The sequence below is a fragment of the Felis catus genome, chromosome A1, assembly GCF_018350175.1.
Source record: "Felis catus isolate Fca126 chromosome A1, F.catus_Fca126_mat1.0, whole genome shotgun sequence".
Taxonomy (NCBI): Eukaryota; Metazoa; Chordata; class Mammalia; order Carnivora; family Felidae; genus Felis; species Felis catus.
This window is the reverse complement of record NC_058368.1, coordinates 103,114,823-103,137,324: the sequence shown is the minus strand read 5'-3', so window position 1 is coordinate 103,137,324 and position 22,502 is coordinate 103,114,823. Positions and strand designations below refer to the sequence as shown.

The 22,502-nt window shown below is 39.4% G+C and overlaps 1 long non-coding RNA gene across 1 annotated transcript; it reads left to right on the top strand.

Annotated features, from left to right (window-relative positions):
* The first annotated feature begins 17,087 nt into the window (after positions 1-17,087).
* Positions 17,088-21,985, top strand: LOC123385629. The gene is made up of 2 exons (XR_006598536.1): positions 17,088-21,288; positions 21,390-21,985. It is a non-coding gene; the product is annotated as an uncharacterized LOC123385629 (long non-coding RNA).
* The last annotated feature ends 517 nt before the right edge of the window (positions 21,986-22,502 follow it).

Below are 22,502 nucleotides of genomic sequence, written 5' to 3'. Positions count from 1 at the left end.
CTAGGGTTTATTGAAACAAGTACTATAGGTACACGGGTAAGAGACCAAGCAGAAAGTCAGACACGCCACCAGGTACTACAGAGGGCATTTGGTGGAGAGGATAGATAGGTGTTCAAAGTCTGAGAGAGCAAAGAGGGAAAGCGGATAGGAAGGGGCCAACGTTGTAGAAAGACAGCACCTTTCGGTCTAGAAGAACTAAGTGGGAGAAGCGATGATACTAGAAAGTAGAAAACTGAAGCAGAAGCCCTTGTGGGTGAATACTTGAAACTCTGAGAGTGCATCCATGGCTATTGCTCAGACCGCTGAGGGAAGTGCCCGACAGCTCAGATGTGCCCCTCTGAGATGATGCCTTGCCGGGAATGCCAAGTCTGGTGGAGATAGCAGGTGAGGGCACAGCTGGTATTTGGCAGGCAGGGGGTAGGAGGAAGCACAGCTTGTATTTCGATCACTGAGATGCATGACCCAGCTGGTGCTCCGACCGCTGGAAGGCACGGGGCAGGTCGTGCTGCAAGCGCTGAGAGAAATTGGAAGCTGGTTGAGAAGAGAATTGGAAGAGAATTGGAAGAGAAATTGGAAGAGCCTTCCAGTCTCTTCTACTCTTGGAGGCATACAGACCCAAGCAGAAATGGTTATGGACTCATTGTGTCCTCCTCTTGTTTTCAAATAACTCTCCAGTTCCAATTCCTCCTTCCTTCCAGCCACCGGTGACCACTGATCTACTTTTTGTTTGTGGATTTACTTATTCTGGATAGTCTGTAAAAATGGAAACACACAGTATGTGGCCTTTTATTGTGGCTTTCTTCACATAGCGTAAAGTTTGGAAGACTTGTTTATATTCTAGTGTATGTCAATGCTTCATTCATTGTCACAAATGAATAATATTCCATCGTGTAGTTATGCCATATTTTGTTTATCCAGTCATTAGTTCATGGACATTTGGGTTATTTCTACCTTTTGGCTCTTATGAATAATGCTGCTATGAATATTCATATACAAGTTTTTGGGTGAACATATGCTTTCAGCTAGAAATCTAGGAGTAGAATTGTTGGATCTTATGGTAGCCCTACTTTAATTTTTGGGAGAGCTGCCAAAATACTTTTCAAAGCCAGCTACTCTATTTTATATTCCCAATAGCGATGTATGAGGGTGTCAGTTTCTCTGCACCCTCACCAACACTTGTTATTGTCCATGCTTTTTATTATAGTCGTCCTAATGGGTGTGAAGTGGTATCTTACTGTGGCTTTGATTTGTAGTTACCTAATAACTATTTTGAGCATGTTTTCATGGACTTATTTGTCATTTGAACATCTTTTCATGGGCTTATTTGTCATTTGTGTATTTTTTTTGGATAAATCCCCATTCCTTTGTCAATCTTTTTTTTTCTTTAGGCAGAAAGAGCAAGCCGGGGAGAGGGGCAGGAGGAGAGATAGAAAGAATCTTAAGCAGGCTCCATGCTCAGCATGGAGCCCCATGCAGGGCTCCATCCTGCGACCCTGGGATCACGACCTGAGCTGGACTCAAGAGTCAGACGCTCAACCAACTGAGCCACCCAGGCGCCCCTCCTGTGTGTGTTTTTAATTACATCATCTTTATTGTTGAATAGGAAAAGTTCTTTATATATTCTGGATACTAGATTCTTACCAGATAAATGATTTGCAAATATTTCCCCATTCTGTGGGCTGACTTGTCAGTTTCTTATGTGGATCTTTTGAAGAACACGAGTTTTAATTGCGATGAAGTCCTGTTTGGCTACTTTTTTCTTTGGCTGCTCGTGCCTCAGGTGTCATAATTAAGAAATCATTACCTAATCTAAGGTCACAAAATTATCTTCTAAAAGTTTTGTAGTTTTAGTTTAAATTCTCACACTTAGGGGCGCCTGGGTGGCGCAGTCGGTTAAGCGCCGGCTTCAGCCAGGTCACGATCTCGCGGTCCGTGAGTTCGAGCCCCGCGTCGGGCTCTGGGCTGATGGCTCGGAGCCTGGAGCCTGTTTCCAATTCTGTGTCTCCCTCTCTCTCTGCCCCTCCCCCATTCATGCTCTGTCTCTCTCTGTCCCAAAAATAATAAAAAAAAATAAAAAAATAAAAAAAAACAAAAAAAAACGTTAAATTCTCACACTTAGATCTTTGATCCATTTTGAATAAATTTTCATATATGTTATGAGGTAAGGATCCGGCCTCATTTTCTTGCATGTGGATATTCAATTGTTTGGCCCCATTTGTTGAAAAACCTATTCTCTCTATTGAAAGAGGCTCAAAATCATTTGACAATACATGTATAGCAGATTTTCCCCTAAACTCTCAGTTCTAGTCCATTGACCTGTATGTCTGTCTTTATGCCAGTTTCCACTCTGTCTTTTTTAGTTATGTTTTTAAGTCTTCATCTTTTACAGTTTTACACTGGAGTGTATTATAAATAAAATAATACAATGTGTAGGATTTACTTGTAAATAATCCAAGGGTTGAGGGTGATAGAAATGGGTAGATATAGATACACAAGTTAAATAACATTGGCCATATGTTGGTAGTTTTATCGTAGTCACTATATATGGTAGTTACCATATGTTGGTAGCCTGGGTGATGTATGCACAGAAGTTCTTTACACATCCTGATTTTTATATATTTTATATTTTTTATAACAAAACATGAACACAGTACCACCACCTATACCACCACCATATTATAGGTCTGTAGGAAGCAAAGGAGCAACTTGGATTTACTTTTCCCATGCACATATGCTTTCCCAGCATATATCAAGAAATGTATATATTTTTCCTACCCATGAATCCTGAGAAAAAATGGTCAAAAAATGAAGAAACAGAGGAAAAACATTATAATTTTTTTTTGCAAGATTTAGAGCTTCACAATCCATATACAAACATTACTGGCAGAAGAAATCGCTGATGTCCAATTGAAAGCAAGAGGAGGAAATGCAGACAGGGAAGTGCAAGGTTAAGGTTGACATTTCTGGATCCAGGAGAGGAGCATATTGGAGAGAAATAGTTCAGGTCTAACCCAACTGACCTGTAATTGTTGTCATGTTGTAAGCATGCTCCTGACCCTGATTGCTGTTAACAGGTTGGTTTTTTGTTTGTTTTTGTTTTTTGCGTTTGTTTTTTTGCAAATAGATAAATGTTGATACGATTGTTTACCTAGTGTATTTTATGCAAATCCGATGAGTGATTTTCTAAGAAATAAGTTTTGGAACCAAACTATATTCTTAAGTTAATAATTTTGACCGAGCATACTGTGTTTTGCTGTCAACCCTGCTAGGATATTTGAATGGTATGTTATTTCACTGCTACCCAATAATGTTTCCTGGCATTCCCCAGAGACCAGATATGTGCTGTGGCTCTTTGTAAATATCTGAACAGAAGAAATGCAAATAGAAGATGTTCTTATGGACTATTTCAACAGTCTTTCAACACGAAGACTAGAAGACGTTTTTGTGGAGTATTTCAACAGGAATTCAGAAACTGATCCAAAATGTCTATTCACAAAAAACAATATTGATATCAATGACAAAATCCAAATCAGAGTAAGCAAACAAAATATTTTCACTGTTAGAAAGTAAGTCGGATTTATGGAGCGGTAGGTACACTAATCTTAAAGAAGCTGTGGACAAATTTGTAACAATTTGATCAACATTATTGAAAAATGAAATTTTTATGCACTGAAAAAGAGCAAGATACATAATAAAAGAACAAGATCATGAAATAGGGCAGTTAATGCTTTGGGGGTTTTATTTATTTTTTTATTTTTTTAATGTTTATTTATTTTGAGAGAGAGAGAGAGAAAGAGAGAGAGAGAGAGTGAGCCGGGGAGCTGCAGAGAGAGAGGCAGAGAGAATCCCAAGCACTGTCAGTGCAGAGCCCAACATAGGGCTCCATCCCGTGAGTGTGACCTGAGCCAAAATCAGGTCAGATGCCTAACCGACTGAGCCATCCAGGCACCCCGATGCTTTGTGGGTTTTAAAACTTCATTTTAAAGAAGATCATTTCTAATTATTAAATATGTGTGGCATTATCTTTCTGTGAATTAAATAATTTGCCATTTATTTGATGTGAATGCTATTTTCTTTAATGTTTTCTGACATAAGATGTTCCTATCAGATAGAGCTCGTTTTTACACGTTATTGCAAGACACAATCCTGCAAAGCCATACTTTTATTAGTATATCGGTTTGTTACATTAAATCTCTGAAGGTGTAGTGTAAAAATGGCTTACAGTTCATTCTCATTCATTATCACAGAAAATGTATTATGAAAATAGAGGGAAAATTATGATTTCGGGACTCCCTGAGAATTTCCAGGAATTCTGGTTTCTCATTCCAGAATCTTGATGATAATTGTCTGTCAGGAATTTGGAAATACTGTTTGGAAATATATTCTATTTTGAAGGTGACGAGCTATCGTATGAAGACCAGAAGCATGGAGGTAATGGCACATTATGCTCCAGAAAGACAGTGGCCTAAAGCTAGGAAGCTTCTAGAAATGACAAGTTATCCCTCAGAATGAGTTAATGGATCCTTTCCTCAGACAGACCCAGACACTCAGTGGGAAAGAACACTTGGTAAAAGACCAGACTTTTTGTATTTCCTGGAATGGGAGCTCAAAATACGATTTGGCCATTGTGGAGTAGGATGACCCCTTAAAGGTAGAACATTCCAGAACCTCTGAGATTTGGAAAGAATTTAAGTTCTGAACGTAAGAAGTAAGTGAGCCTTAGATGTTCAGCCTGCAGGAGAGAAGGGGTAACTCAATTACTGTTGTAGAGTGTGTCCAAAACGGCCCTTCTTGACTACCTTGGAAAGTCTGACAGAAGGCAGTAGAAGTGGCTTCAAATAGAAATAAGAAAATCACGATTAAGTGTCAGGATGACACTTATTGTAGAATCTCCAGCTCTTGGGATATTGAAGAAAAAGTTGAAAATTACTTATTCTGAGCAGTAAAACGCATCTCTTCGAAGTAGGGCAATTGGGCTCTTTTTGCATCTTTCTAAAAGTCAGAATTTGAGGTTGAGGTTTTATTTACATTAGGCTACAGGCCTTAGTGAGCTTCAGATCTTTTTCCTGTGTTATTATTGAATAAATGAATCCATCCATTTAAACATAAGTCGTCTTGAAATTTAAATCAGAAGAAATATTAAGCTTAGTTAAGAGTTTATTTCTCTTCGCTTAGGACATTGTTGGTGGAAGGTTGGGGGAGGGGTGGTGTGTGTGTGGCCTGGGTGGCAATGTAGGACGTAGGGGAAAGGTGATGTTACATATTTATGTCACCAGCCCACTATTAAACAAATTCTTGATGAAAAACATGAGGCGATACTTTGGGAACATGAAAGATTTAGTGTATCTTCCAAGGCAGTGGTTCTTTCCTTATTAGTCAAGATGCTGAGGCTCAGTGACCATTTCATAGATACAGCTGACATTTTGCAAATTGCAAACAAGCATGGGCAAGCTACTTTATTTTCAAGTGATTTACAGAGGCAGAAAGAGAATATCATACCCACAAATATGCTTACTTGAAATAGAACGTTTCCATTCATTTTTCACATGAAAAGTTTTGACAGTGGAAGTGAACTGACTTTGGCAATTTTTCTATTTGCCTTTTAATACTTGCTGCTCTTTTACAGAGAAACTTAAAGTTCAATTAAGTGTATTATACCATGTTGAAATTGTATAACATTTAACTAAAAACCTAAAAGCAATAATGCTTTTCAAGAATGGAAAAGAGGTATAATAGTCCATTAGAAGTGGATTATTTGTATCATTAAGGAGAATGATTATGTGCTTTTGAATGAGAAAACACACTGAAGAAACAGAATTTGATGGTGAGCGAACATTTGGTTAATAGTTATGCAGCATACATTCAAGAGGAAATAAAGATATGTGTATGAGACTAATAGACAAAAGAATTTGAAACACAAGTTGCATGTAGCATTAAAACACAGTTATTTCTGGAGAACCCATAAGAAGATTTTGCATCGGTTCGTATCATCGTGTTAATATTCATTTTTCAAATATATCAACTTTGAAATATAATATGCCATTTCCCCTGCTATTAGAAACTTAAATGGCTGCCATTGAAGGATTTATAGTGGTTAATCCAGATGCTCCCCAATTCTTCAGTCAAAATGCAAGTATCTCAGTCACAACCCATATACACTCCTTCTTCTGTATTATAAACCGTGATTTCATCTCCGTCCCCAACCAACCATGAGACTTGAAACATAACCTGCCGATTATGTGGAAATGTACAGAATTGTATGGGATTAGGGATGGCTGGCCGACTTAGGTGTGTATGTAATGCATGTACGGGTGCTTACACATGAATGATACTTACTTTCTCCCCCCCCCCCTTAATTATTGAAGTAACCAATGGCCAAAAAATTCAGGAACTAGTCTTAAATAAGGAGTAATAGGAAGGCATAGAGGAACCTCCATACAGGAACGTCCCTTAAAAATATGACTATAGGTCTTTTTTTTTTCTTGTTGGAAAAATTAATACATCATTGAAGATGAAACATTCAGAATTACTAGGAGCAGAGAAAAGTATTTTCCTTTTGATATTCTCGAAATAAAGATAACGAAATCACCCTATTATCTTAATCTTTCATGTGCCCGTGTGTGTGTTGTTTTGTCTTAAAAGCCCAAAGGAGGGAATCACACACACACACAGACACGTATGCATGCACGATAAAATGAGATGAGATGAGGCAGCACAGATACGCATCGTCAAATAAAAAAATGTTGTGGGGGCGCCTGGGTGGCTCGGTTGGTTAAGCGTCCAACTTCGGCTCAGGTCATCATCTCACGGTTAGTGGGTTCGAGCCCCGTGTCAGGCTCTGTGCTGACAGCTCAGAGCCTGGAGCCTGCTTCCGATTCTGTGTCCCCCCCTCTCTCTCTGCCCCATCCCTGCTTGTGCTCTGGCTCACTCTGTCGTTCAGAAATGAATAAACATTAAAAAAAAAATTTTTTTTTAAATTGTGATGTTTACTTGTACCCTGCATTTGAGCATCACCACGAGACTGTCTTTTCCAGATTACTTAAAATTTTACTTCGTGATTTCAAAATTTTATCTTATGTTCTCCTGTTTCATAACATCTGAACTCTAAGTTTCCAGAAACACTCCTTCAGCCTCAACCTTGTGGCTTCTAATCTGCTGTGATTTGGGAAATCATATAGTGTATCTTGCTCTAATTGTGTCCAATATCAGATGAAAGAAAATAGGTCTGGGGCGGGGGTCTAGAGGGCTCTACATTCACTTCCTACTGGTTCTTCACATGGCCCTGGATGATCACTGAGTTTCGGTTTTTTTCTTCTTTTACAGAAAGATAATCCAACACGAGGCTGGATTCCATGGTCTCTAAACTCTTTGATAGCTCTGGGATTTGTTGTGGTTCTCCAAGGCAATTTTTTTGTTGTTATTTTCTGATTCCTATTTCTCTTCTTAGTTTGCTGGATAAGTGACCTCCTTTTGAAGTGTTATTGTATTTTATTCTCTCAATTATTTAGTGGCAAGATCTTTCCTAAGAATCCAAGTTGAAAATGAAGCTTAAGAAATAGATTGTATAAGCCGCCCTTCTGTGCCACTTTAAAACATTCCATAGGTGTGGCTGCAAAGATTTACGATAATATACTTGTATTGCCCCAGCAAGTCACATGAAATCATCGATAAATATTTGATGCTTGGATGAGGGAATGAACATGTAACCAAGTAGGTCAGGTAGTATCATGTATCAATCAGAGAATAGGATTTACATTTTAACAGCTTTTCTATCATTCTTTATTTGTTTAGTTTACAAACGAAAGCATACATTGTCCTTCCTTCTAAATTTAAACGTAGAGTATTCCGATCCACGTGGACAGAGACTACTTCTTTTGACAGAAGTTATTTTGCGTTCAGTTATTTGTTAGTGGGCTTTTCCTGAATATTCCATAACCTAATACTGTAAATGAGAGATAGTCATTGCAATGTATGCATGTTAACATATATGCATATGTTATACAGATATGAATATGAATGAGGAAATGACTAACAATGATTAGCAGTTTATTAAAAGGATTATTTTTTATTAAGTAGCTGTGTGCACTGAACCTAATTTCTTTCTTTTTACAACTTCCCCTTCTATTACAGGCTGTTAAGCTCAGAACCTAGATCAGCTAAGCAGCAGACTCAGTAACAGTAAATGAAGTGCTGTGAGCTTACATCAGACTAATTAGTCTAAGGGATAAAAAAAAAAAAAAGAAAAGAAAAAAGGATGGGGGAAGGGTTTGGGAGGACTTTTCAGGTTGCTTTGTGAAAGGCAGTTTGCTTAATTAAGCCAACCACTAATTGTTAAATATTTTTCAGGCATTAACAGAGCTACTCTGAGTGTAATTAAATTTTGATTTTAGTGGTATTTGCAGGGATTAAAGTCACAATCTGCTGAGGCACTGGGGTTAGTTAATATTCACTTCACTGCCACAGCTGTCCTCCATTATAATACAAAGGACAGGAAAAGAGACAGCAGAATGGGGGTGAAGTAATGAGAAAGCTATTCATTCATCTGAACCAGCTCGTCACTCCACAGCCTTGTACAAATGGGTCTGAGCTGGATGACACACAACCAGGCATTAAATCCGATTTAATTTGATACATAAAAGGATGCCTAAGCCCTGTGCATTTTTTATTTTTATACATGAGACTCTGGAATGGATTTTTAAAAAAAGATAATCATATGATTATCATACGTTTCCATCCAAGTGGTATTTCTGGACTTATTAACTCTACAGGGGTCCACCAGGATTGTAAACCAATTCCTGCTAAGCCATTATTTGTCCCAACTGAGCGTGAATGAACCCTGTGGAAGGTAGTGGTGACTTTAAATCCCTAGTAAAATCTAAACTGGCAGGATTAATGTTTTGAGGGTTTTTTTTTTTTTTTGGACTGAGCCTGCACCCTCCCCCACAAAAAGCCCTAAGGGTTTATATCCGCTTGAAATGGATGAAGCTTAGCATCATGTGATTGACAAGGAACATTCCTACTGATGACTCATATTTCTGGGGTTTTATGTGTTGTTTTGCTCAGCAGTGTCTTCCAGTTACCACGTACTCTGAAAAGAGGGTAGACATAGAAAGACATCATGCTGTCCTCCCTTCCAACGGTACCCTCCCTAACATAGGAGTCTAACCTAGCATCTACTATTATTTCGTATTCAGTGATTGGCTCTTGATGGTAGCATTTTCAGGATGATCCATAATTCAGAGTTCCTGCATCCACATGGAGGCTGTCAGTGGTATTTGACCAGCCTTGGAACTAGTTTTTCAGTACAATTTATCACTTACATCTTGTATTGATGAAAATCATTAAAAAAATAAAATAAAATAAAAGCCACCATAGCTTGGAGTGCTCCTAGCGTTTATCTTGATACTTGACATTAGAATAAGAGATGGGGTGGGGGAGGGGAGCAGGAAAGAGAGGGGAAGGCGGGGGAAGGAGATCAAATCTAGCGAAATTCCATCTCAAGGGAATTTGACTACAACATTTCTATTTATAATGAGACAAGTTCAAAGACCAAATGGCTTATATTAAACATGAGATCTCTTCTATAATCGAGTTAAATTACTATATAGCAAACCCTGCCATTTGAGTTTATTCTATAACAAAAGATATTGTCTAGCTGTTTCTGCAGGCAAAGAGAAGTAGAGAGATGATGAATGGATTGTATAGAGCAATCACCTTGAATTTCAATTTATATTTGCATAATTTAATTCTAGTGTTAAGATGACACTGGCCCAAAGGACTAGGTTACTTTTCTTAAGGGGCTTTGATTTTTCACTTCACATGAGGTCCCACTCAGCAACTGGGAAACGATTTCTATTAGATAAGCCAAAGCTTCCAATATAAAAGAGCACAATGCAGTGCCTTGGGAAGAAATTTAACAGAAAGCAACAAGCATTAACCACGCAGTCCAAATAGGCTATGGAATTGGCTCATGATGTCCCATTCTAAATGACTAGATCTAACAGGGAGCCTTCTTGTCCTACACTAGTTATGCCTCCTTGCTACTTTCTACGTTGTGACCCTTTCTCCTATCCTCTGGTTTGGACCCCTCTCTCGGTGACTTAGTAACAGCTCATGTGATCATTTCTGCTTGCTGCCCTTCCCTCAGTTTCTGAGATAGCTACAGCATTCCGTTTCAAAACTTTTCATCTAGCAGAGAAAAACATCACTTTTTTTCCCTCCTGTACTGTGGTTATTTTAGTAAATGAGTGTATTAAACAAACAAATAAAAAACCCACTCCTGGGCAGGTCATTTTTCTCTTCAGCCTTTCTTTTATTATCGGTCACATGTACTCATCAGCATGAATACATGAATTTTCTATCTCATTTTGGTTGTAGTCTGTGAAGCTCTCCTCTCTACTGCCTTTGCCTAGTAGGGAGAGACTATATCTTCTTTGCTTTAAGGTGTCTCACCCCCAGTATATTATCCAAATAAGGATCTAAACATGAGAAACAAAATCTCCAGTGATTTCCATGAATAATACTCATAAATTTTTACTATCACTGTCCCTTTAGATGCAAAGATAAAGCCTAAAATCTACCCTCATTATGGAACATCGCTTTCAGTCTCAAGAGACAGAAGCTGAGATATGTTATGCTGATTAGCTCACAATTTTCTGTTGGTTCCTGGCGAAGAACAACTGTGGACAGTTTTAGAATGGTTGTTCAGGAACGGGGTTTCCCATTACTGTGAAAACACCAAAGCTAGCTAGCTACCTACACAGCATAGATAGTAGCCATCTGTATGGCTGCTAGAGAATCATGTTTCAGTTAAACTGAGCTACCCTTTTGCCAATAGGATTGCAATGACTCTAGTCTACACTGTCCGCATTCATGAAAGAGAACTACAGTTTTGCCTGTGGAAACACAAGACTGCCCCAACTGTAATTTGCACCCACCACCAAGCTATCGCACTTAGAAAGTAGGGCCTGCTTGACATTTCTAGATGTATTCCAGCCAAATTGATGCATCAGCAGTTTATGTCAGTGAGCAAGGCACTCATCAACCAAGATGCACTTGCCAGTTAGTTCTTTTCAGGCAAAATCGGTTTGGAAACTAAAACCTCCAAGAAAAATTCCCCCCACATTAAAAACATGACAACCAACTTTGTTCTTTGCCCCAAATTCTAAATTAATGCAGCATGGCAGGTATTATTTTTATTATCCTAGTGATTTGTTGGAAAAATAAAATTTATTTTAGGGTCAACCAAACTATAAAACAAACTCAAATAATTCAATTGATTGATTCATTCTTTTAATCTCTTACTCTTTTCTGGAGCTTACCTTTTAAAAGTCTCAGCTTTCTCTTCATCATCAATCATTCTTAATAGGCTTAAGAACACCTCTGGCAATGTTTAGATTACCATTATATTTCCTTTTGAATTATTTGGTTCGTACTCAAAAAGGAAAATTGTTAGGATCTTTGATTCTTAAGGTTCTCTAACACAGTCTCAACTTGAAGGTAGAAGTAGCATTGTTCTCTTGGAATGTCTGATTTGTTAGATGATCAAAAAATGCTTTGGAAGCATGTTGCAAAGTTTCAGTTACAGGCTTTTATACAGCAGGTATGTAAGGTACTAAAATTTAGGCCAAAATCATGCAAGAAATTCTTAATAGGGTCTGAAGGTAAAGCTGAATCAATTGTTTCTTACCAAGATGTTTCTCCATTATTACCAAGATGTTTCTCTGTATGTTCTTACAGGGGGGAAAAAAACCTCTTTTCACTGTGATGTGTGTTACTGCTTGTTTTGCATCCACGGGGCGGGGGGGCGGGGGGGCGAGGGGCAAAGTCCCACGATGACCTGTGTCAGCCGTGTGGTTATATTGCCCTGCTCTTTGTGAGATGCAAATATTTAAACCGTGCAAAGACTTTGCCTTCCTAACTCAGAATTCTGTGCTTACAAGACCATAGCCATTAAGTGATTGTAAACAGTATAGTTTGAATCTTGTGGCCACCCTAGAAGATCAAGTTGGAAGAATTTAGACTGTGGGAAAGCAAATGCTTGTTTAAACACATGTATGATATAATTAAGGGAAAGCTCTAGGGAAATCATCCAAAGCACATAAGAATCAAATAGATTCACTTTAACAAGAATAAAAATTCTATTCAGAGAGAAGCTTTTTGTGACTTTCTAAGAGATCCTACTTGAAATAAAATGGGGAGGGGTAGAGATTATAATTCATTCCAGAACTATATAGCATAAGTAAATGAACAATAAAAATGATAAATTGGGCAATAAAAAAGATTACAGAAATAATGCTTTCACATATTGGGCATTCATTAAATTGACTTCTCAATGTAATTACTTTAACATTTCTATTTCTGATTCAGTACAGATTTTTGGATCATTAAATTAGATAGTAAATATTATACATTTTTCAGGAAGGTAATTTATGGTCTAACAAATTCTCCAGCAGAGAGTAAGAATGTCTGATGACCAGACCAGCATTTTCTGTAATAAAGTGTTAGAACTCAAAATCATTCTTTAAAACCATTTTAACAAATACGTATTGTGCACCTGCTCCATGAGGCATTTCACAGTAAATTAGCACATAATTGACACACAGCAGTGATTTCATATACCTCTGTATTCCATAGGATTTTGAGAATACTCTTTATACATTATATATTACATAGTCTATATGTTATACATCATATAATAATTACTTTGAGTGTGAGTTTTCATTCCCACGTGAATTGCAACAATGGTACTGTCGCTGCCTACAAGGAGCTCACAACTTCGGAAGAAAAGCACATATGCAACTAAACAAGTATCGATAAAGCACTGTAAGAAGACAGATAAAGTTGCAATTAATTTTTCCTGGTAAAGGTAGAAAGGCTTTAGTAATAGTATATGATCTAAGTCTTTGGAGTATAGGATTTCACTAGATAGTGAGGGAAGGAAAGAATGTTCTGGGCAGTAGAACAGGTGCAGATATGGGGAAGTGCATGGCATCTGCAATCACTTATGGAGCCTTGTTTGTCCACCTGGGAGCTGGCTAGACATACAGAATCTTAGGTTCCATCCTTGAACTTCTGAATCAGAATCTATATCTTATCCATATCCCCAAGTTACTTGTATGTCCATTAAAGATTGAAATATACTAACTTTTTTATAACTCTTGCACTGTTGGAGTATTGGAAGTCTACGTTACCGGAAAAAGGTAGACAGAAACTAAATGAGCATAAAACTAGACCACACAGTTCATCCTAGAGGCATAGTGGACCACCTGAGGTTTCATACAGGGCAGAATAACATTACAGAACCATAGTTTCAGTAGGATAATGCTTGTGGAAAATGATAAAGAAGGAAATTAGGACATTTTTATAAGATTTTAGGTAAAAGATCATGATGGATCCCTGGCTTAATACAATGGTAGCAAGAATTGAAAGAATTAGACATATTCCAGAGAAATACCTCAGGAAGGATTGTCAGGATTTTATCATAGCTATCAGAAGCTATATTCAGAGATGAAAGATGGAGAAAAGAAGTTGCTTCAGGAAGTGACTAGTTTCAAGATGATGCCTGTAATATATTGTGTGTATATATTACAGTTTAAGGAGGACTTTATCCATATAAAATTTGTTGGATGGGTGGATGGATGGATGGATAGATAGAGCTACAAAGGTAAAGAGACTTTAAAACTAGGATGCCAGTTTGGTCAAAGTAGTAACACTAGTCATCTACTTATTCAGTCATTCATTTCTTCAACAATGTTTGCTAAATGTCTGACATCTATATACACTGAATACTTATGAACCCCGAGGAAGCTGAGTCTTTGTCTACAGGAACTCATGTTCTAGAAGAAACAAAAAAACCAAACAGGTAGATGAATGAGAGTATAATATAATTTCAAGTGGAAATTACTGTTCATGTTATTTTTTTTCTTTTTTCTTTATAGTAGGCTCCATGCCCAAGATGGGCTTGAACTCATGATTCTGAGATTGAGAGTCATGTGCTCTACTGACTGAGCCAGTCAGGTACCCCTAGTGTTTATATTATTAAAAAAACAACAACAGGGTTAATGGAGTCAGAGGTCAGAGAAGGACTCTCTGTGAACCAGGTCTTCATGACAATAGGAAAAAAATGAAGTATTTAGAACTATTTTGGGAAAATTCAACTACCTTTAAGAAGACATTTATTTTGTTTCATTGTTTTGCAGGAGAAATTGATTCATTAATATTTTAAGGATAACTAAGATAATACCTTACCTCTGTGTGATTTTTCTGTTTTCCATTTTCACATGTTATCACACTGATCTATATAATCCTTCTGAAGGGGACAGAGGACAGGCTTTACAGATAAAAAGTCCAAGTTTCAAACAGGTGGAGTGGTTGGTCAAGATTACATACCTAAAAATTATGAAATCTCTCTGATCTTATAGATGACTTGGTTATTAAATAGCGACTTATGCCATGAAGTCTTCTAAGCACCAAGACAGAGCTTTAAGCTACAGAATTCAAAACATAAACCTAACTGTGGTAGATTACAGACAACTGCAAATTCTTCCCTATTGCTCCCTTTGAGGAGTGAAGTCTAATTCTCTTCCCCTTGAATCTGGTAGGTGACTTACCTACCAGACTTACCTACCATGACTTAATTGCTAATAGCTTGTAGAGAAAGTGATGTGATACTTTGTGACTTACAAAGCTAAGCCTATGGAAGCCTAGAAGTTTCTGTCTTTGCTGATTACATGACTCACTGTGGGGAAAAGCCAGCCACCAAGGAAGAAGTCAAAGTATCCAGAGACCACCATGCTTATAAGGAAGACCAAATGAGCCAATGTGGAGAAACTACATGGAGAGAGATACCCAGCCGCTTCAGCTACGCCGGCCACGCCAGGCCCAGTACAAAATCCATGAGTGAAGGAGCCTTCCGAGGACTCCAGATCTAGTTGCTATTACCCAGCCACCACATGAGGAAAACCCCAGGGAGAACTACCCAGTGGGATCCAGTCAATCCACAGAACTGTAAGAGATACTAAAAACTTACTGTTTGATGCCCTCAAGTTTTGTGGAAGTTTCTCACATAGAAATAAACAACCACAACACTCATTCTTTTCAAGAGGAATATGACGAAATACAAAATAATATAAATGAATGGATACTGGCCAAACAGCTTGGAAAGTAATTCGTTCTTCCATAAGTATTTCATTCCACAGCATCGGCATAGACTCTCACATAATCAAATGACAGTTTCTTTTTTAAGTCACGACTTTATTTTGAATGTATAAGGTGTTGTAAATGTAATACTCCGAGTAAACAGCACAGCATCAAAGAGAAAGGGAGGATAGGAGAGATTTCACAATTTGCAGAGATTCACAGAAGCTCAGTGATAAAACTTGGAAGCCTTAGGTCTCTAGATTCATTTTTTCCCCTTTCTCAGAGATTGTTTTAAAAATCGGTATTTCAGCAGATGATGAAATCACCATGGTATTATTTGACTACCAGATTATACCTCGTATTGTCAGATGAATTCAAGTATTGTATAAATTGGACCTAACGCTTCAGAAAACAGTACTATTTGGTTTTCTGATACATTGTATTAAGCTATATTGGTTGGCAATTTAAAAGCAAATGTGCTCACAGGAAAACTAATCTATGGCAATGGATATCAGAAAAGCAGTTACCTGTAGGTGAGGAGGCTATTGACTGGAAAGAGGCAATGAGAACTTCTGGGGCATGGTGGAAATTATCCAGAACTTGACTGAAGTGTAACTTACATGAGTGTGTATATTGATTCAAACTCACAGCACTGTATTCTTAAGATCTGAGTGTTTCATTGGATATAAATTAGTCCTTAGTTAGTAAAGACAATAACAAAAAGGAAGGAGAGAGAGATTTTGTTCCTTCACATAAGAAAATGGCTTTTCGATTGCTTTGTCGGTAGTAGTGAAGGGTTTGGTATTAAATACCCTCATTCTCTGTTTTTCAATTGTGAAATGGGTGGGTGAGGTCAAGGGTATGTACATCTGTGTTCATAAACCAAAGTAAAGATAAACAAAGCAAAGCTAAACAAAGCCACTCAGAGGCTACGTATATGTGACCACAAAACATTAGTGTTAGGAAGGGACTGATTAATTCATCTAATCCAATTTTGTTTCATTTTACAGACAATCTAGACCTAACTAACAAATCCAGTAAACAGCTGTTCTCTCCTAAAACTTGATGTGGGAAATGAATATGTTGAGTCATTGGTTGTGGAGTAGAAGCCCATTGAGCCAAAGGAATTGGATCAGTAACGAAAATAGGTTAAAGCTGATATTCAAAAAGAAAGGAACCCAGATAATGCCAGCATTTTTGTTTACCTCAACATGAATTAGATTTAAACATCCATTCTTCACAGTCTTTTGATGATGGACTCTAGCCTTGTGTTGTTTCCTCTGCAAGTGGATGCCCCAGTTAGAGAGCGGTCATAGATTGTCGTCGATAAAGAGAGGTAAGGGAGTGCAGTGGGAAGAGAATGTCTTCTGGATAAGGCTGCCTCAGTTCTAAATCTCAGCTCTGTTCCTTGCTGGCTGTGTGACTAAATGGGAAGTTGCATAGCCTCTCTGTGCCCTAGCTTCCTCAAATGACAAATGGCACAATGTTACCCACCACAGAGAGTAGTCATGAGGATTCAGTGGGTTAATATTAATAAAACATTTAGAATAGTTCCTGGTGCATTGAAAGTGCCATTAAGTGTTTACTTAATAAATAAAAATAAAGCAACTTCTATAGTGCGTCAGCTTTGACTTCTACTTTAGTTTCTTTAGATGAGTAAGAATTTTAAAAGATCTTTTTTCCTGTTTTTTTTTTTTACAGTGGTCTCGTCTATTTCATTTGATGGCAAATTTTTGTTATATTTTAAAGATTTTTTAATGTTTATTTGTGTGTGTGTGTGTGTGTGTGTGTGAGAGAGAGAGAGAGAGAGAGGGAGAGAGACAGAGAGAGAGAGAGAGAGAGAGAGAGAGAGAGAATCCGAAGCAGGCTCTAGGCTCTGAGCTGTCATCACAGAGCCCGACACGGGCATCAAACTCGTGAACCGTGAGATCATAACCCAAGGCGAAGTAGGACGCTTAACTGACTGAGCCACCCAGGCACTCCTCTTTTTTGTTGTTATTTTAACAAATCAACTTTATCAAGTCTTTCTTCAGCATAAAATTTCCTTCTGTGGAAACTCAGTAGTCTTTACATTCTAATCTGGCCACTTGGTGTGACACTTATTAAATGAAACAGTAATAATAAGAACTAACATTTGTGTGATATTAACATAGTAAATGCTTGGTAGACACCAATTCAGCAAGTGGGGTCAAGTGAACAAATACACCTGAGAATAGCTCAGACGCCAATTGCTTACAGAATACAGTGGGCATGAGTCACTATATTTTATGGAGAGAAGGAGAACTTTACCTAATCCAGTGAGGTTAAAGGGTTGCTACTCTACTATGAAACTGTCATCTTAAGATACTTGGAGCCTTTGTGCTGTTTCATACTTGAACTTGAGAGATCTACGTTTATAATTTATAAATCTAATACTTCTATCATCCACTGAACCTCTATTTTTCAGGAAGTATCATTAATACTAAATAGTTTAGGGAGGGAAATCACATAACAATTCTCAACAAGTCTTTAATACCCAGAGATTACATTTTATAGTATCAGATGAATCCAAGTGTTACATAAATTATACATAGGACTTAACTCTCGAAGCAGTGTGATTTGTTTTTCTGATATACTGTTACGCTCTATGGCTTGGCAGTCTGAAAGCAAATGTGGAGATCTAATCTATGGGCACAGAAATCAGAAAAGTGGTGACCTGTGGGGCGGAGACAGGGTTGCCGGAAAGGGACTCAAGAGAATCACCTTGGGTGGTAGAAACGGTCTAACTCCAGATTAGGGTGTGCATTCCACAGGGATGGCTGTGTGACCTAGATCCCCTCCCCCCGCCCCACTTCCGTGCCCTCTCCAGGGCTGTAGATGCCCACTGCCTTTTCAGTTCACCCATTCTTGCTACCTGCCTCCCGCCCCCTGCCAGAACTGTTCATGAGTAACACGTCAGCAGCCACAGCAAGGCTTTCCCACATGCGTATCTGGCCAGAACAGGACAGGAACTGAATCTGTGATAAAAACGTGTCTTAGAAATTGACACTGACACGAGCTGAGCCCCTATATGTGTTTTAAAACCATCTGTTGGACTACTTCGTGCTGAGGGTTGACAGATCACATTCCATTTCTTCCATTCTGCTCAGAAAAGTGGTGGGGCCAAGTAAGGACAAGGCAGTAACACATCACTTGCCTACACGGGCTAAGCATGCATTTCAAAGATAAATACAAAAATCTCCAACCAGTGCTGAAAAGCATGCATTTTCATCCGAGACAGGCTGATTACAGCCTCACCAGCAGGGCTGTGTGTTGATCCCCATTCAGTAACACTTTGGACGCCTTTGTTCCAGCATTTCCCAGCAGTGAAAACATAATGGAAAAGAAACTGCCAAATGACAGCTCTCGCGGCTGCTGCCGCTTTACCTTTTTATCTATATATGAAAAATAATCGTGAAGGGGGAAAATAAAGTGAGGAGGGATATAAAAGAAGACAGAGGGCAACAGGATCAAGCAAATCTGGATAATCTGAAGTACAGGAGGCTTTTGCAAATATTTTGTGGTTCGCTCTTCTTTTTTAAGGAAAGGAGCAATAAAACAAAAGTAAAGAGGGGGGAAAAGATGTTCGTAGCGGCGACTGCTGCGAAGTGTGAAATCAGTGTTTCAGCCTAAGCTTCACCTCCCAGTGGTGGACTGAGCTGTTCTTACGGAACATCTGTGAAAACGGGTGTGATTGAAGGGAATACATTCCCGACTGCCCTCAAGACTGTCTAACAGTAAAACGGCACTTTTAGGATGATAAAGACACGTTCTAACCCCATTTTAAAACAATAGTCCTACAAGGACACACACACACATGATAGGGGTCTTTATAAATCAACAAGCGAACAGTCCACGTGGGCTCAAGCATAGCTAGCAACGTCATTGTGCTTCTCTCCTGCCATTTTTCACGTTAGGGACGGGATGCTCTTGTTAGGCCCCGGTCCCCTGTTTGCTTCCTCTTCGCCGTAGCCCTTGTTGTCATGCGTGAGAAAGTCGCACGTACACTCAATGCGTCCATTATGGCCACCAGTGAATTCTAAATCAGTTCCGGTTAGAAATATATTTTTTCAAAACAAGTCAACACGTTGCCAACAGGAAAGCCGTATTTTAATTTAGAAAGCAGCCTAAAACACACAGGGCAGAGGAGATCTATCTGACTCCCTCGTGCTCTGTGCTGTGAGGATTGGGGGTGGAACTGTCACAGCCAGGAGGCTCTCAGAGAAACAGAGATGGGATTCCAAGCCAGCACTAGCTCCCCTGGGGTCTGTTGTAATCAGGAGAGAAATGATCTGTACTCAGTAGCCTGTATTCATTCTTTTGCAAGGGGCTGCCAAAGCGAACTTTCCTACGCTTTTGTGGAAATACAGTACGAGTCTTTCCCCCCACCACTTTCAGTTGCTTTAGGACAAGGAGGGGGAAAAAAAAAAAAAAGCCCACTGCTGACAAACACTGCTTTGGGCATTTGACACTGGCCTTTGATCTAGTTCCTCAGTTCAAAATAAACAAATTCGGTGTTTACAACAAAAGACATTCAGCCCATTCAAGTGCCAAGCCAGCCGGATGGACAGTCTTCTCGAACAGAGCTGGGGAATGTCTCCCTGCCAGGCCAGACCTGCGCTGAGACTTGATTTCCCCCACAGACGTTACTAAATTAGGACACCGTTTCTGTGAATTAAAGAAGTAAAGAAAACAGGGGGTTGGGAGTCCCCAAAGTAAAATCTATACCATGTGGGGTTTGAGTCAGGACGCTGCAGATTGCTCAAGCTGGAGGCACACAGGGACGTCTCTTAGTTTTTCATGGGTGGTTTCATTACGGGACCCGCACAGAAAAAGCTTTCATTTTCATTTCTGCCCCAGGACCACGGCACCCATCCAGTCTGTACACCACAGAGAAAAGGACACATCTTTATCCTATTATGTAAATTCAGCTGTTAAAAGTTTTCTAACGTTATTCTCAAAGAGAGGAGGAAAACTGGGTGTCTCGGTGTCATTTCTATTCATAGAAGAGAATGGTTTTGTTCCCTTGACTTAAGTGTCTGTTTTATTCCATTTGAAAACAGTGCGTCTTAGAAAAGAACTCTTTGCCTCGGTTTCTTCTTTGTGAAATGAAGTGTTTGCACTATGAGAAGGTTTGTTAAAAGCTTACTCAGTCTATGATTCATGAAGGACCGCCTATAAATAGAATATGTAATTTGCAGCATGTTCTTCTAGAAGGGGACGCCGGGGCTCTTTTTAATAATATTTTATGATGTTTAGAAAAGCAGGCACCGTCTCAGCAACTGTGCCCAGCAGCAGTGGGCTTTGAGGTCTGCTATGTCATGTAAGGAGTGACATATGGAACGTGCTGGAAAGTGCTGCCCTAAAATCACATTTCATTTTCAGCAAGCAGTGAGGAGTGGGAAAGGGAAAGTGAGTGGAGGAAAAGAAAGAAATCTGTTAGCACAGATCCAAATATCCCCTAGAATCGAAATGTCAGACTTGAAAATACCAAGTGAACCAGCTTGTCTAATATGTTACCATCCTGGCTTATAATTACCGGAAAGTAGTTATTTATCTGTTGTGTTCAGCTACCCTGTCAGTACTCCTGAGTTTAATTATCAGACTTCACTGAAAGTTCAATTTCCTCGGTTCCCTCCTCTTTTTGCAACAGAATACATCGGAATTTCTTCATGGTTTCTGTTAACGGTTTTGGCACACCTTCTCTCACATCCCCCCTCCCCCCACCAGCGGGCGGCCTGCTCCCTCCTTTCTCAAAGGAGGCAGCTGTTTGGCGCAGTTTCAATCCCCACAAGCGTGACTGCTTGGTATATCAAAGTTCACAGCCTCTTGTCCATCAACTCGGCGAGAAGGAGAAGCCTCTCCAAGAGGCTGTTTGCTAGCTAGCTTCAGCTCCATGGAACGTAAGGACTTCAAGCGTCTGCCTGTGGTGATCCAGCCCAGCCAGGGAATTCTAAGCCACTCCAAATAAGGGGCCCCTGGAAGTAAAACAAACAGTTCTTACCATGCCCTCCCCTCTACTCCTCCGGGGCAAGGGATCCTTCCCGTGAAAAGGATCTTGTTCTGGGTGTGAGTCTTCCATGAAGTCCGTTTGTAGAAACAGCCTTGACTGTGAGACACAAGAGCTGGGTGAGTGCGGAGCATCTGGGGGCCTCGGGCGTACCAAATTTAGAAGAAAGAAAGAAAAAAACAACTAGAACTCAGATGTTGTATCCCCACTTTCTCACCAGTGGTGCGACCGAATCCAGCCCTGAGGAGAAACGTGGTTACTTGGGGCAAGCTATCATTACAAGGTCTGCTGAGAATCTGAGCTCATCTTGTGGAAAGCATCCTACATAGAAGTAAATAATCAGACGGTAGCGATGTTTGTTGATGTTTATTCGTAGCTGGGCTCCACAGCAACTGAAATCTTCTCTTAGTCGGTTTCTCGGCGTCTGAGGTATGATCTTCTCCATCACCAAAGGCTAGTGGCAGTCAATGAGCATCGACTTTGAAATCTCAGCTCTGCCACTGACCGTCTCTGGGACCTTGGACAAATCACCTGACTCTTGTCATGGCCTCGGTATTCTCCAGAGAGCGAAATAAATAAAAGGTCCAACCTTGTGGGGATGTTAGGTATCATAATATATAAATGTATCATATGCTGGATATTTAGAACAGTGTCTGACACATAGTAAATGCTAGGAAGGGTCAGGTACAGCTATTATTATTATTATTATTCTATAGTATTTCATTTTCTGTACTGTTTCCCCTTCCCCATAATTCCTGGCATATTGCCTTAATTTATTCAGAGTAAGCTTTCAATAAATACAGATTGATTAATAAGGTACAGTGCAACGTTCCAGGCTTTTAAGGGAGAATTAGTTCATCGACAAAGACTTTGAGCCAACATTCTTGTAAGGTCAACCTCTAACAAGGTGATGGTGAACACTAATGTAAATGCAGTAGAGCTCCTCTGTTTACAAGTGAGCATCTAAAATGGACAGAATTTTGGACATTTTACCCAATTTTAGAATCTAAGGGTTCGTCGTCTGTGTTAGTTTCCTGCAGCTGCCGTGACAAATTACCTCAGCCTTGGCTTCAAACAACAGGCATCGACCTCATCATTTTGGAGACCACAGGTCTGAAATGAGTGTCTCCAGAGGGGCCGTACTCTCTTTCAAGGTGTGCTTGGGGGGAATCTGTTCACTGTTCGTGCAGCTTCTGCTGGCTCTGGGCATTCCTTGGCTTGTGGGCGCCTCACTGCAAACTCTGTAGCCAAGGCCATACGACCTCCTGCTCCTCTGTATGCCTGCACCCTGTGCGTCTGCCATATTTCTCCCTGCGTCACTCTCATTAGGATA